The following is a 17,372-nucleotide window of genomic DNA, read 5'->3' as shown; positions in this document are numbered from 1 at the left end:
AATTGGATTTTTTTAAAATCAGGTTTAATTTAATTTTATTATTCTTATTATTATGCAGATATATTCAGTAAGATTAAAATACATATAAAAATCATACCTTTAAAAGCTATGAAAAATTGAAGGGCGTTAGAAAATTCAAATAGGTTTAATTTGCAACATTAGTTTCTGATCTATTTTTTTTGTTTTGTTTTTAAATTTTATTTCAGACATAAGTAAGAATGATTTATAAAACATGTGCATGAGAATGTGTTCACTCATATACCCAGTTACCACAGTGAGTTAAAGAACAATTTTTTCATTGTTAGGTGCTGAGGATAGCCATTAAATATAACCACTAAAACAATACAATTACTAAATTAATACTGACTTTTAAAAAATAAACACAGCATTTGATACGAGAGTTCAAAAAGGAAATATCATGGTTTGCAACACAAAGTAATGTAAGTTCAACATGAAGTAAGCCAATTGGACCTCTGATAACCAAGCCATGATGTGATTAAGGGGCGTTCTTGTCCATCTTCATGCACAGAAATTTTCATTAACAATCCTTTTGTGACCTCAATGCAACTCCTTTCTAGAGCTGAATGATGCACATATCCAAACAACCCCTTCACATAACTAATGTAGATCCCTTCTTTTTTCTCTTTGACTCCAGCTCTGATTCAAGGCTGTACTTCAGAATAGAATACACAGGATACAGTAATTTAAATTTATCTTAGAAAATACTCTTACTCCCATAATTCTTCTGCATTCAGAATCAATGTGGGTCTCAAAGGTCTGCAGGATATAATTTTTTAGAGTTAAATTGTGTTGATTAGTTTTGCTACTTGTGATTTACTAAATATTTTACCTCCCATACGTTTTAGCTGCTTAAGAATAATATTCAAGAATAAGATTCAAGTACCAACAGGAACTGCTCATTTAAAATAAGTTTCCTCCTTTTTCCTTCAACTGCATAATAAATTCCTCTAATCAATATGACTTAGGATCTGCTCAACAACTTAGCTTCTTCTAAAGAACCATACCCCATAAATGCATTCTTTCTCCTATTTATGTTTCTTTTTCATGTAAAAATTCTACAGCAAAGCCAAATGGAAAGACGAGGATTTAAAAACATCTTTTGTCTTATTCAGGACTTACATTCACAATTAATAGAAATTCTGCTGCATGTCCTAAGTTTTCCAACAAACTGATAAGCAACCAGGCTCTTATGACCTCAAAGGTTTTAATGGTAACATTTTGAAATCTTCTGGATTCTTGAATCCTGATTAACCTTAATATTCAAAATATTTCAAATACTACAGACATTCCTGAGGACTAAATGCTTTGGAGAGGAATATGGCACAAGAATTCTAATTTTTTTGGATGCTCCCTCTTTCCCCCAAGAAAACCTGGCATCTCAATTATAAAAATCAGAACCTATTTGTTAAATGTGATAAGTGCCAGCCTTCTGTCTTTTTTCTGAAGCCCTCTGTACCCTTGCTCCACAGACTATATAGATAAATAGATCAGATTCACTTTGAACTTTAGCTTTTGATAAACTTCAATTTAGATCAAACTAAAATGGAAAAAAAAATCAAAATAATTTGTTTGTGCTAATTGCTACTAGCAGTTCTCACAGGAAATACTTTTGATACAGTGCAACAGTCCAGGGGGAGACAGTTTAAGTTTGCTCATGGGCAAAAGAGAATTTTCTTCGAAAACCCTTCAGTGTTGGATGATGTTTTGCTTTACTGCTCATGGTTTCTTTAAGAAAACAAACAACCTTTATTGCATTAAGCTTATTTCTAAACCAAAATGGATTCTTAAGTCAAAGAAAGTAAAAGAGCAACTGAAGCTCTGAAAGATGTTGCTTCTTGGCCTAGATACAAATCATGATGATTTACTTTTTCTTGAGTGTGAAAGAGAAAATCTAAAAGGCTCCAGCAAATTGCACTAGGCAGAAAGAAAGTACTCACTTTCAGGTGGAATATTAATCCAACCTAATAAAAGTCTGTGAAGATGCTAGAAAGAATACCACAGAAAACACTCGTCTCTGCCCTAAATTACAGTCAAAGGCTGTTCTATGAAGAGACACTACAGCAGCAACATTTTCTTCATTGTTTCTAAGTCTCTAAAAAGAATGAAACATTTTATCTAATGAGCAGTTATTAGATGAAAGCTGCTACAGTGATGCTACTGATTTTAAAAAACATCTTGATATCAGTGTTAAAGGTTTAAAATTATTCTTTTTTCACATATTGTAGGTGGAATTTCAGTAGGAGAAGGGCTTGTAAACAGTGTTTGGTAGCTCAGTTCACCCAGCAGCCTTTAAATCCAGCTCCCCTTGAGTTTCTATGGATGCCCATATCAGATTGATATACACTTAACTGACATCATGGGAGAGAAGCAGCTTGCTACAGCATGCAAAGTTTATCTTTGAAGGCTAAATTCTCTACTAACACAAACTGGCTCAGTTGAATTCAGCCCCAAAACTCTCCTAGAGCTGATGCTGTGTGCCCTGGAAAAAAAAACTTGCATGCATCATGTATAAGCTATCATTTTCCCCTAATATCTAATAAAGGGTACAAAAGTTTCTGAAGTGTGTTTGTGATTGGCACATACTGAACCTCTTTAACAACTTCTGTTTTCAGGCAGCTGTGCTTAAAAATTGCAGTATACTGAATTGCCCCATTTTCACATACCATTAAGTACATATTTTGTTTTAAATCTACAAAGTACAACAACCATTTGTTCATATTTTGTATTCGACCAGAAAATTGAGACAAGACTATTAATAAAGGACTAGAGGATATTAGTAGGACTAAAACCTTATTCCATAAATCAGAAAGGAATAAAAACACTACGACCATGTTTTAGCATCAGGTCTGTTTATATATAGCTGTTTATTTTGTTGTGCTACTGTAAAACCATATTGTGGTTTATGTTATGTAACATAAGGAATGGTTGCATTAAAATCAAAACACATTAAAAATCTCTACTTACAGTGGCTTTTAGAAAACACTTGAAAATAGTCCAAATCTGAAACCACACATGTGGTTTATACAGAAATGAAACGGGATGGCCATGAAGCTAACTGAAATAACTATGAGGCAGGTGATCTGGAATCTTTCTAACTACCACAAACTGTCTGTCCCTCTACAAATTCTTGCAAACCTTCAATTTTGCCTTCTGTAACAAGGGGTGCTATAGAAGATTAACTCAAACTTGGGATTTTACTTCATTTGATGGGATTCAAGAATAGACATTGTTCAGTTTTGCTTCAGTTCTTGTATATTATATTTTTCCTCTGTCTTCACTGTTCAATGAAGTTGCATCTTTTGCTGTTGAATTCTCATTTTATTTACTGTCCTCATTTTCCCCTTAGTCCTGGATGCCCTTGAATTTATCTTCAATTCCCTCTCATCACATTGTTTGCTGGAAGCAACACCTTTCCTTCCGTTCATCTCACTGTGGACTGGAGTTAAAAGCTGACCTTCACACTGCAACTCTCCTCAGCTCACTGCCCTCATGACAAGAGACAACAAGGTCTTGGTAACATAAGTACTAAAAATAAGAGAGAGAATTAGCAAGCAAGGCTACAACAGCAAAAGCTGCTCAGGCAACTGGAGTTCTTTCCAAGTTTCTAGTGCCTCAACCAAAAGCTTTACACTGCTGCCACTCTCTATTTTATCTGATCTTTTTTAGCCTAAAAAACTTGGGGCCCTAATTCAAAGCAAAGCACCATTCAGTCCAAAATCATTGGGCAATTCATAGGCAAACTAGGAGATAGGAATTTAAATGTCTGTCCAGAGGGTATAGGTAACATGGGCTACCACAACATTAGTAAGACTAAGGAAGACTTGGAGAAGTCATCTAATTCACCGCTGTGCCCCAGGACAAGATCAGTAACATTTCAACCTCCCTTTAATTAGTCTTTCAATCCTGTTTTGGATACAAGAAAATGAGTGCCTTACCCTCGATAATTCTAACACAGAAGCACTACAGAATCACAGAATCAACCAGGTTGGAAAAGACCTCTGAGATTATCGAGTCCAACTCGTGACCCAACACCACCCTGTCAACTAGACCGTGGCACTAAGTGCCACATCCAGTCTCTTCTTAAATACCTCCAGGGATGGTGACTCCACCTCCTCCCTGTCCAGCCCATTCCAATGTCTGATCACTCTCTCTGTAAAGAATTTCTTTCTAATGTCTAACCTAAATCTCCCTTGGTACAGCTTAAGACTGTGCTCTCTTGTCCTACTGCTGGTTGCTGGTTGACTGACCTCAACCTCACTCCAATCTCCTTTCAGGTAGTTGTAGAGAGTGATGAGGTCTCCCCTGAGCCTCTTCTTCTCCAGGCTGAACAGCCCCAGCTCCCTCAGCTGCTCCTCAGAGGGCCTGTGCTCCAGTCCCTTCTTTGTTGCTCTTCTTTGAACACTCTCCATCACCTCAATATCCTTCCTGAAATGAGGGGCCCAGAACTGGACACAGTACTCGAGGTGCGGCCTCTCCAGCACTGAGTACAGGGGAAGAATCACTTCCCTGGACCTGTTGGCCACACTGTTCCTGATCCAGGTCAGGATGCCATTGGCCTTCTTGGCCACCTGGGCACACTGCTGGCTCATGTTCAGCTTCCTGTTGATTAGAAAACCCAGGTCCCTCTCTGCCTGGTCACCCTCCAGCCACTCCGTCCCCAGCCTGTAGTGCTGCAGGGCGTTTTTGTGGCCAAAGTGCAGAACCCTGAACTTGGTCTTGTTAAACATCATACCATTGGATTCAGCCCATTTATCCAGCCTGTCCAGGTCCCTCTGCAGAGCCCTCCTGCCTTCCAGCTGATTGACACTCCCCTCCACCTTGGTGTCATCTGCAAATTTGCCATTGATGGACTTGATTCCCTCATCCAGATCATCAATAAAAATATTAAACAGAACCGGGCCCAACACTGATCCCTGGGGGACACCACCAGTGACCGGCCGCCAACTGGATGCAGCCCCGTTCACCAGCACTCTCTGGGCCCGGCCCTCCAGCCAGTTCCTGACCCAGCACAGAGTGCCCCTGTCCAAGCCGTGGGCCGCCAGCTTTTTCAGGAGTATAATTAGAGGGCCAAAATTAGCTCAGGGAGTTTCCTGCTACTATCCCTCAACCCGGCCCCAGGAAGGCAGCAGACTTTCCTATGGGATGGGTCCAGTCAGCATATAGGGCCATCAGTGCGCCTCAGAAGGGAATCGCTGACTACAACTACTCTTCTTTTTTTCTTAATAGCTGCGGTTGTGATCCGCCTAATAGACGGGGTGTAACCAGGAGACCCACCAGATAGATCTTTTTCCTGAGTGTCATTTGCCTGACTCTTCAGGTCCAGGGCCTCATATCTGTTCTTTAAGGGCACCTGGGGAGGTGATGAGGGTTGGGAGGGGATTCTTTTACCTCTCTAACCAGCGACCTGTTTCCATTCCCCCCCATCCACTTGGTCTGTTCCATCTGCTTGATGGCAAGAGGGGCAGGGCTGCTGAACTTCTTTTGGGGTCGAAAGGGTGTGACTCCACCAGTCTATTTCCCTTTCACTTTCCCTAATACTCCTTAGCCTCTCTGCTTCTTCCTTAAGCTCTACCACTAAACAGAACAAATAATTCACCTGACTGCACTGTATGTAGATGTCTTTCACAAAACAAAAGAAAACTCAGACTAGTAAAGTGGAAGAAGGTTAATCAAACTTTTTCAAGCATGCAGAAGAAAAAAAAGTAGTGCAAAAAATGTGTGTCAAGTCTTATTTTTTATGTGCAGATTATATGAATCATTTCAGCCCTATAGAGGCTGAGGCCATGGGCATGAAATAAAAGCAGTCTGCTTTAGTTCTCATTTGAGCTATACTGGAAAACTGTATTAGTGTACAGTATAGAGAAAGCAGTTAATAGTTAAACCTTTGTAAAAATATGAAAGAATTTGGGTGTCTACATTACTAGATGTCTGAGATGTTTTGTAAGGAATGTGTAAATAATTGGGTTTTTTCACTGACCAGATCCAAATTAAGCACCATATCAGGCAGCCAAGGCTAAAGTGACTATTAAAGAACAACTAAAACTACATATTGATCTTTCAATTTTAAACAAGAACAAATTTCATTCTGCAGAAAGAAATATCAAACAGAGATCAGAATAAAATCTACTGCTACTGTCCCCACATCCTACTTCTTTGATTCCCTTGTGAAAGGTCATGATGTGATTTATATAGCCCAGTGGGAACAAGAATCAGTAACCAAATGCCAAAAGCACTTCATTGGTATTGACACTTTAAATTCTATTAATTCCCATTTATCTAGAGGTTGCTTATCTGTTTTCTGTATTATGCAAAAACAGGACAGAGATACACTGAATCTAGATTACATATTCTGGGCTAGGCATTGGAGCTACAAGACAGCAACTATTTTGCTTTCAGGAGCAATGTGAGACTGAAAACAGTATAATTGCCTTTGCACGGTGCATGGTCTAAGGTAAGAAAATTTGTGGCTTTATACCTGCTCCATGAAGAGTCAGTGGCTCACTATCACACCCTTGCAAACAAGCACTGAGGTAGACAGCTAGCTTGCTCTGACACAGTCAGCATGGCTGTATGATTAGAAAGAGCACTGATTCCTGCAGAACCACTTGGAGCTCAGTGCTCCGTGTTCCCCATTCAAGAAAGGCTCCTCTTTATGTTTATCAGGCATTACACTAAAACTAAGACTCCTTGTTGAAAGGTGCCAACAGGAACTCCAGTATCTATGTGGGAATTGGATCAGTTTCAGCAGGACTTGCAGTCTCTCCCCTAGTGCTGGCAGTGATGGAGCTGGGTTGGCTCCACTAGAAACCTTCAGATGTTTCTGGATCTCATTTCCCTGTGCACATATTATCAGAGAGATAATATGGGGAGTTGAATATACAACTAGAGCAGGCACAGTCCTTTCCCATGAATACAGTGCTGACCATAGGGAAGCTGCTCAGTAAGTGACAAAGATACAAATTCATTGGCCCAGAAAGATTTTCATACTCAGTGAATTGTAGAATATTTGCCATTTAAGCTCTCCAGGACATCCAAGATAATACTGGTGCTTTATCTCCAGTTTACTAATTGGAAAACTGAGCCACGGAGTGATAAAAACATTACCCAAGACCACAGGGAAGGGCATCTCTAAAGCCAAGGCTGGGATTTGGGAACTTCTGGCTCCAAGCTCTATGACTGGCCCCTTCCATTTCTGACCATCTTTTCATACAGTTGCTCTGTTTCAGTCCACAGCATTGAAATCTAATGATTTTGTGCTTTCCAGTGCCTTCGGTGAGCAGGGAGAAGGCTGATGTGGATCTGTGAGCCCCTTCTGTCACTACATGTCACCATATCAACTTGGGATTACAGCTGGCACTGTTCTTTCTGCAGGCAATGTGATCAGAAAAGCACAAAGTTGTTGTTCAAGCCTCTGATCCCTCAGGCCAGATGTTTGTTTGCTCATTCTTACTGTGCACATATGTGTGGATGGAAGAAAGACAGGGACAGAGGGAGAGTCAGAGAGAGAAGAAAGAAAATGTAACAACTCTATTTGACCAGGGAACTGAAACAGAACTATCCTAGGAGAGAAATGTAAATATATTAATGTCTGGGATCTCACTGCACTACACTGTCTAGCAGGATTCTGTTTAGTCTCCATATTTCTCTGCACTACATTATACAGCTACATTTTACGTACCACGAACAGTAATTGGTTGGATGGGGCTCTGAGCAATGTAGTCTAATGGAAGGTGTCCCTGCCCATGGCAGGGGGGTTGGAACTAGATGATCTTTAAGGTCCCTCCCAACCCAAGCCATTACGATCTTAGACCAGCAAAGGAGAAATTTATCAGAAATCTTTGGTGATAATGCTTATGTTTGGTAGCTGGACACTCATACAATCATGGACTAGTGGACACAAACAGACGAGAACAGTTCATAATATCTGAGAATTCAGACAGCTAGGATACACATGCTTATGAGTAGCTGTGTATTTTGGCACGGAATTGTTAGCAAGACCAAACTATCAGGATATACCTATGTCTCTCAGTACATAATTACTATTAATGGAAAATGGCATAGTGATTTTAGAAAGAAATGTTCTGGATGTCAAAGAAATACAAGGAAAAAACAACAGGGTTTCAATCTGTTTTGCACCATCATATCTCAGGGGCTGGGACTCAAAGGCTTGTTGTAGTATAAGAATGCAATGCCAGTATTTAGGGAGTTCCCTCAGCCCAGGGGTCTTACATCAGATACCACAAGGGTGAGAACAACTAGGCAGAAAGATGCATCAGTGCCCTGTGGATGCTATATCTTGGCATATTTTAAGTGATCATTCTGACACAGAGCAAGCCTACGACTGGGGAATCTTAAAGCTCATTTCTTCATGAGTTATAGTATATGCCATACCACCATTGTAAAAGGTTAATAGAACTTTGCATAAGCATTCACTTTGTGTTGCAAGAATTTATCTTAAGAAGAATCCTAGTCCATAGGACTAAGAGAAAATAACTGAGATTTGAGAATCAAGATTATAAATGGAAAAAGAATAAGAGAAATGGAGAAAAATTACAGATGCCACTAAACTGCCTAGGTTTTGGTTTGTCATCCTTTAAACTTGGATGAGCAACGTGGTCACAATACAGCAGAGTAGCCTCTATGAAATTCCAGCTGGAGAAGAAGTGGGAGTATTTCCACATAATCGTGTCTCTGTGGATAAATTAATGAGGGGAAAAAAGGAAACATTTGCTTTCCAACTGAGTAATATAAATGTAATGACTGTAGACATGATATAAACACACACAGCTTATGTGACTTCATATTTCAGATCACAAACTAAGCATAATAATAGGGCAATTTCTTAGGAATGACATCGTTTGTGGCATATTTTTGTTGTTGCCAAGGTGGGTTACTGTAATTCTCTGGAGCATCAGACACTTCGCTGCTCTTAGGCTCAAGAAGCTTGATTAGATGAACAAACAGACTCTGGGAGAACAGAAGAGAAAAGATCTCAAATCCAGGACAATTGGACAGAAGTGTCATTTTGACCACTAAAGCAAATTTTCTTCTGATGTATTTGGTATTCACCTGTAGATTTGACATATTGCACATCTAGTCTGATTCAGGCAGATGTAAGAATGTTGCTACACTAATTCAACTAATAGCATGCAGCAATATAATATATATATATGTTCTTTTGGACAGCACTGACAAAAAGTTTTCCTCAAATGGTCAGCACTTTCTAGTGGTATTTTCTTTATCCAGGGTATAAACCAGATAAGGTATTTAGGCTAAATTAAAACTAGTATTGCCTCTGTGGCATGTATTTACATGTTAGAACAACCTTTTATGTGACTGTTACTAAGCAGTAAAAAAGACTGCCGCAGTAGAATGCTTCTTATTTCTTCTCCCCTCTTTCACACATCTCAAGGACTATCTGTGGGACCCTGGGTGGAAATTAGATGGTCATGGCTACCTGCCTGAAGATATTATTCTGTGTGTATCCCTCCTTAGGTAAACTCCTTCTTGCATTCCTACTGCTGTTAAATGATACTGTCCTGTTTGTTTTGCTTGGTTACCTTACAAGTCTTCATAAAAACCCATGCATTTCCTACTTTCTTAATGCCAAGCTGACAGAAATTCCAGTGTTTGACAGACTGCCACTCACATGGGCTTGAGGTACTTGCTGAAGGTAAGCTTGCAGCTCACTCAGACTGAATGCAGTGTGTCACAAGAGCCTGGATCAGTTTTGAGAAACAAAACTGCAATAGGAGCAATGTGTACTGGAAGACAAAATATAACCACTTTTTTTTTTTTTTTCTGTCTTTCCTTTTCTCTGTCTTCAAAGACAGAATTTGGAAGACAAAGAAGCTCTACAGCATTTCCATGAAATTCTTTGAGAATGGGGCAAATTGGAAATGAACCACAGCTTCATTCTTTGTGTAGGAAAGCAAAACATGAAGTACACAGAAGTAAAACTGTGAGCATCATGGCAACATTTATGTAACTTTTATATAATGCCAGATCCAATCTCATCATCCAGTATGGACATACATGCATTAATATGGGTGGTCTTGCACAAATTCCACAGTAGGTTTGTTTGCTTGTGACTTAATGTGTATACGTTTATGTCAGTGGATACAGGGGACCAAAACTTGAGTGTTCATATCATGTAGCCATATTTATCAGTTTTTCAACCTTATAAATATATTATAAATACATTATAAATGTTATGGCCCTGCAGTGACAAGCTACAATCAACTCTTGATTTCATCAACTTGTCATGCTTTAATCATCCCTCTTGGCAGATCTTTCAACATATGTCACAGTACAGCCTTCAAAATGTGCTTCTCCAATTCTGTTTTATTAACCCTGTCTTTTTATATGTTTTAGGCTCATTATGAAATGCAGTAAATCTGTCAAAGGCACTTCATATGCTGTCTCTAATTCATGCTGATAGGAACCATCTGAGAGCTCATTTAAGTCCTACAAAATGAGAACAATATGAAAAGTCAAAACCCACAAAAATGTATATGACAAGAAGCCTGGGGATCACATTCAGCCCAGAGGTCTAATCAAAATTCAGTGCTCTTCTTCCATACTCATTGCCCACTCACAAGGGCATTTGGATAGGAAAATATTAAGACCACAGTGGCATCTGGCAGTACCACGACAAAATCCCTTCAGCTTGCAGATCAAGAAACGTGTCTCATTAATGACTCTAAATAGTCCAGCACAGGATCCATGTGCCTCTTTATGGAGACAACTGGAGTCAGCCAAACTTCTTACTGTTACTTTGTTTTCAGAAGTGAGGAGATGATAACTGCCTTGAGTCTGAGGGAAGTAAGGGATTGATAAAGGGGCACAAGAAGGCAAAAACCAGATTTTTTGAGGGGGTTGAGGGGTGGGAAGAAGAGGGAATGAGATATCAAAATCACTCTGCAAGAGAGAAAGTAAATTTGTGGGGGAGGAGCCAGGCTCTACAAAGTACAGAGAACTAGTGATTTTCTCTAATAAGTCTCAGTTCCAAACATTTGGAAATCACTGCAGTAGTACGATATGAGCTGTGCAGGGGTAATGCGCAGGGGTAAGTACAAACTTAGAAGGGAAGAACTTGTTGCAATGGCTCAGACATCCTAGGTAGTTCTACTTTTAAGTTTGCCTTGTTAATGTCCAATCAGCATTAGACTTTGTATCACTGAGATCAAGAGAACTAATAATCAGAATATTACATATTATTTAAAATGTCAGTGCACGTTTCAGCTGAATAAAGGATAGTCTTCTCTTATTTTCCCCAGTGATGCTGCTATTAGATCATCTAAACTTATATTCTCCTTCTTGTCTAGTGCATTATAAATTAAATAAAGCAAAGTTGGGAGAGGTAATATCCCATTGATAAAGGTTAAAAAATACAGACAAGCTTTAAGAAACACAAGACCTTAAAATAGTACAGAGGGAGAAAACTAAAATGTCACTAATGAAAAAAAAATCAAGAAGAACTTATATATTGAGAACCGAGGCTGCTTTTTTCAAGTGTATTGGACTGACTCATAAAGACAATTCATCTTCAGTAATTCTGCCTTGGGTATAATTGAAGACTCTAGAGGCATCACACACTATTTGTCCATAATTATGGCACTCGTATTTCCTAGAAGATTAGTGTTAACTCTGTTTCATAAATAGAAGGGTTAAGTTCCCTCATTTGGTTGGTCAGCAGGTAGCAAAACATGGATCAGAGAGAAGCTGGCTCAGTCCCCTGCTTCACTCTTGGGAAATCTACTGTCTTCCCATATCCAGCAGAAAGCCAGTGAGATGAACCTAAGCCAGCATACACAAAGAATCTGGATGCAACCTTGTGAGACCCTCTGCTTCAAGGACAAGATGTGGATAATATATAAAAATCATCAGTCATGGGTGGGAGCTGTTTGCTTTATATCAAACAAATCCCTGCTAAATTTTGTCTTTAACAACTTCAACAACCACTGCATTATCTGAGGAAATTCCTCATCATAACAAGCCCTTGTGTGTTTTGTGTAATTCCTTTACAAATAACCTTGAGCCTTCTGTATGTCCTCTTAATATCTCAGGAGAGGATCTCACTTTCTCCTCCTCTCTTCCTCTCCTGCTTGTCTCCCCCTCCCCCCCCTCCAATTATCTCTTGCTGTCTTCTGGGTGGTTATGTTTAATCTCAGGATTAGGCAGAAGCCTGCAGTTTACCTTGAACAGCTTATCAGCTTCCAAGAGACATTTACAGGGAGAGAAAGACTCCAGTTTTGATAGCAGTAATTGTATTTAGCTTGTAAGATACAAAGCTATTTTTCTCATGGCTGTGAAATCACAGAGGGAGAGAAAGAAAATGTTGTTGATAAAAAATAAATAAAACCAAAAAGAATGGAGAGAAGAGGAAGAGGAAGAGAATGGAGAGAAGAGGAAGAGAGAAAGGAAGGAAAGAGAAAGGGAAAGAAAAGAAAGGAAAAGAGAAGGAGAAGGAGAAGGAGAAGGAGAAGGAGAAGGAGAAGGAGAAGGAGAAGGAGAAGGAGAAGGAGAAGGAGAAGGAGAAGGAGAAGGAGAAGGAGAAGGAGAAGGAGAAGGAGAAGGAGAAGGAGAAGGAGAAGGAGAAGGAGAAGGAGAAGGAGAAGGAGAAGGAGAGAGAAGAGAAGAGAAGAGAAGAGAAGAGAAGAGAAGAGAAGAGAAGAGAAGAGAAGAGAAGAGAAGAGAAGAGAAGAGAAGAGAAGAGAAGAGAAGAGAAGAGAAGAGAAGAGAAGAGAAGAGAAGAGAAGAGAAGAGAAGAGAAAGAAAAGAAAAGAAAAGAAAAGAAAAGAAAAGAAAAGAAAAGAAAAGAAAAGAAAAGAAAAGAAAAGAAAAGAAAAGAAAAGAAAAGAAAAGAAAAGAAAAGAAAAGAAAAGAAAAGAAAAGAAAAGAAGAAAAGAAAAGAAAAGAAAGCCTCCTCAGACTCCCTCTAGTAGAGGAATGAGGTGGGAAATCATTAAACAAAAAGACCATGCCACTTGTGGGATGAGACTGAAAATATCCAGGGAAAGGTGATAAATGGCTTGAGTAGGAAAAGAAATGATCTGTTTCAAAGCAGACTATGAAGTTCCATAGTCACAGTACTCCTTCAGTTTGCTAGAAAACATATTGAAAGGAGTAAGTAGGAACTCAACCAGTTTTCTTCCATGTCTTACATGAAGTGTCTGGTACAAATCAAGTTACTTCAGAACTTTCCACCAAGTAAATCAAAAAATATATTATAGCAAGGCAGAGCTGATGCTTTTCACATTTCAGATAGGTAGGAGAATCTAAACCACTATCACTTTAACCTGTGTTTCTAGAAAGCATAATATTTCAGACAAAGACTGTCTCACATAGACTACCAAAGATGTAGTTCAAATTGGATTGCTTTCAAATGAAATTAAACCAGAAGATATGCCCCAAATGTCCACGGACATCCAGTTCTTGGAACTGGAACTATTCTGAAGGAAAACCTCAGCACATATATCAGGGTCTCAGATTCAACTTTTTGTTTTATAGGTAGGCACTTATCTGACCACACTATGAGCCAGAGCAGTTAGTTCTGCTGTCAAGAGCTAACTGTCCAGCTTTTCCAGAAATCCATCTTCTCAGAAATGTACTTGAGAGAGCAAATGAAGTAGGGACATAGAGAATGAATTGTTTTTTCTCTTATTCAGTAGCAAAAGAAATGCAAATTAATGTAATTTGATAGGGCAGAGGCTACTACAAGAAGGCTGAGATCACTCAAGAGAATGATAAAGGCGAAAAATATAAAATATGTAGTGTGTGGATGAACTAATGAATCCTGATAAGAATCCAGTTGCTTAGTGCTGTCTTAGTTTTTAAAATGCATTAAAAAAATCCAGGCTACAACTATCTTCCTAAATCATGCACCCCTTTAAATGACAACTCCTTTCCACCTCTTGCCTTCCTTCCTTTAATCTTCTCCTTTAAAATATTACTCCAATTAGACTTTATTTTCGTGTCATGGACACTTACTCTACAGCTTCTCTTCAACTAGTTTTGGGGTTTTTTTCTACTGTAGAAAATGTAGTTGGTGCACGGATGAATGAACAGGAATATCAGGCTTGTTTTGACATACACCACAAATCTGGCAACACATAAAGTATTTTTTCCAAGAAAAGTGAGTGAACAGAGAAAAAAAATCTCACATCTAAGAACTAATGAAAATTTAGGGACTGAAACATCCCAGTTTTGTGTGAAGACAGATTTATTTTTAACTATTCTGAAAATTTCTCTGAACTGTCTCAAATTTGATAGGTTTATTCTAATTGAAACAAAAACATGTCACGTGCTTCCTCTTCCTGAACTCTTGGTCCAAAATGACTCCAACTTCATCACTGTAAGTATTTATTTAGATACAGAGAAGGCTCTCACCAAGACCATAAAAGCAAGAAAACAACAGTGTCCAAGCACAGCCTGTTTTCTTGTAGGTACACAAAAGGATGAAAGCTTGTGAGATAACAGAAGGGAAGCAGTCATGGGACCTATACCTTAGAGCATAGCAAGAGATTTATACCCTGACTGAGAAACACACTGTCATGACCAACTTAATGAATCAAGCATCAAGAAGTTGGCTATCAGTACAGCCTATGGAAAACGTCATCTCCTTATTGTGTTCTTGAGAGAGAGCAGAAAGGGAGAAACTAATGCAAATAAATCATAAATAGCTCAATGGTTTTGGCTGAACCATGACAGATGAATTGCAGATAGCAGCCTCAGTACTAACGCTACTATTTGCCATCTCAGGTACTTTGTCTTAGATACCTGTACTGGGCCACTGTTCAGTCTTACTGTCCAGTAAGAGAAACTCCAGCAGCATTGGAACAACACTAATGATGAGAGATCATCCCTAATGATTTGGATTATTTCAGTCGCAAAGTTTAGCCAACCTTAGCTCCAAACTAATTCCTTTTTACCATTTCTCTCTAACCCTTGTCCTCGCAAGAAAGGAGAAAGCTCGTGTTGCAGGTCACTGAAATGCAATTGGATGCTATATTAACCAAAACATCAGTGCCTAAATTGTAAGTTTGTTGCTATTTCATTTTCTTTAACTTCCTTGTCTTTTTTTTTTAAGTTTCAAAAATGCATCTTTAGAGTTTTTTGGTCCCATTGGGCTAGTTTCAGTTAATTTCAACTTAACTGAAGACTGTGTTTTAAGGAAAGCCAATATTCTCTCACTTTGCTCATTTAATGAATATCCAACTTTTATTTGTGCTTTTCATTGAGCAAGTAATTATTAGTTGAATGTATAATCCTTCTACAAGTAATAAAACTCAGAGACGATCATGGAAATGCCATTCAAAATGTAGCCCTGCTGCCTGAAGATTGTACCATTGTGATGACAAGGAAGATACACTAGCTAGTTTATAAAATTTGCAAGCATTAGGCTGCAGCACTGTGTAGAAAACCAAATACACATGAAATTGTTCATTTTACAGACAACACAGTGTGCCCAACCATGCATGTGCTACAAATATAACTTTTTTTTAACAGTATAAATAAATGTGTTTCCAGAATTGACCTGATCCTATGCAAAATGTACAGGCTTCCTCAGCTAGTACTACACAAGTCTGACATGAATCACAGTTTCAGCAGTCTCCAGTCAAAACACACTGGGTTAGCCTGGGTCCATCCAACCACAAAGTGTTTTACAGAGTTGAATTTCTGCTGAACACAGGTTTGGTCTTGCACTCCGTACAAGAAACTATAATGCAAGTTTGGTCTGTGAAAGAGAACAAATTATTAATTTCAAAAGCTACTGCTTAGTCTTTTTTTTCAACCATTAACCGTAGAGAAAATGGTACTAATAGGGATTGGTTTCCTGTAGTTATTGGCTCATTGAATCTTTTTCTGAATCTGAGGCATTCATAATGCTGCTGCATTATATGGATATTCTGGTATTTTACATGAATTGAGATCAAGCCACAGTCCCTTCCTCTGGAAGGCCTGGAACCCTGCCCTTCTCCCTTGTTTTTTTTTGTTTGTATGTTTGCTTGTTTGCTTTTTTCCATAGTCACATAGGATCTTTACTTTTTTGATTTTTGCCCCTTTTTTTATATTCAGCTAAAAAAGAAGGGAGAAACCTGCAGACACACACAGGATGATCCCACAAGCCTTATTTTCACAGAGAGAGGCTGAAAAATTCATCATCTACAAACAGACAGAAATTGAAATACACACGCAAAAAGGAAAAGGTGTCCAGAAGATAAAGGTGTCCTTTCTCCTCAAGGTACCACTGCATACACTCAATACTAGCCCAGAACATGAGATTAATGATGACTCCATAAAACCATACATCTTCTAATGAAAACACAGAAATATCTTTATCCAAGGCAGAAGCAGAAGGTACTGAGGTAGTCTTTCAGTGTGATTTATTTTCCCTTTTAAAAAAAAAATAAAAAAATCTCTAAAGCATTGAGTTGAATATTTTGTTTCTTTACACTAGGGAGTTACTACAGCAAGTAATGTAAGAAGAAAATTTATTCATAGGGTTCTTAGTGACTGTAATTGGCTGCCAACTGGATTGGAGGTATATTACAAAATAATTGATGACAGAGGCAGAAGAAAGATCCTCAGTGGGGCTTTTCCTAGCCCACTTTCCTCTCTAACCAATAGATAGCAGAGCTAGAATCTAACTCAGCATGTCTGTCATGGCATTATTTAAAATGATTTTTTTTCACAGAAATAAGGTTAATAATTGAAGTGTACCCTTTTGCACACACTTCACCAAAACACTGACAAAGGGTCATGTTGAATATGTGGTAGAGAGCATCACAGCATAGACTCCTCACATTAAAAACTTCCCTGTGCACTTTCTGAGGGAGTGGAAGAGATTAAATCATCCCCTTACAGTAATTCATTAGTGTAACGTCACATAAATTAGTATGTAACATCAAGTTAGGGTATTTCCTATAATTTGAGTTTGTTTCTTTTGAACAACTCCTACACAACTACTTAGTTAGTGAGTTAGTACTGTACAACCTAGAAAAGAAGAACTGAAAGTTGCTTAGACTTCATACCGGAAACCAGTAAGACCATGGCTTGAACTTAGACAACAACGTGTAAATAAGAAGAATGTCGTTAACACTGGAATTCTCTTCTTGTGCTCATTCTGCCTTTTGTAACCATACACATCATCATAGCTCAGCTATCTTATGCACTGTCAGTATCATATACAACAATCTGGTTTTCACTTCGAGTGAGTTTGACCTTTTAGCATAGTGACATAAAGTATCATGAGGCTGTGATTTGCCAGTGGCAGGATAAAACATGTGACCTCAACAGACTCAAGAGTGTCTCAAGAGCCAGTTGTTCACTATTTCTGCTGGATTTAG

The 17,372-nt window shown here is 38.6% G+C and overlaps 1 protein-coding gene across 29 annotated transcripts in view; it reads right to left on the bottom strand.

Moving 5' to 3' along the window:
• NRXN3 (neurexin 3) overlaps positions 1-17,372 on the bottom strand; it is a 1,006,081-nt gene that overhangs the window by 117,643 nt on the left and 871,066 nt on the right. The gene's annotated exons all lie outside the window — the stretch shown is intronic.

The sequence above is a fragment of the Chiroxiphia lanceolata genome, chromosome 6 (assembly GCF_009829145.1).
Source record: "Chiroxiphia lanceolata isolate bChiLan1 chromosome 6, bChiLan1.pri, whole genome shotgun sequence".
NCBI classification, from domain to species: Eukaryota; Metazoa; Chordata; class Aves; order Passeriformes; family Pipridae; genus Chiroxiphia; species Chiroxiphia lanceolata.
This window is presented reverse-complemented; position numbering and strand designations above follow the sequence as displayed.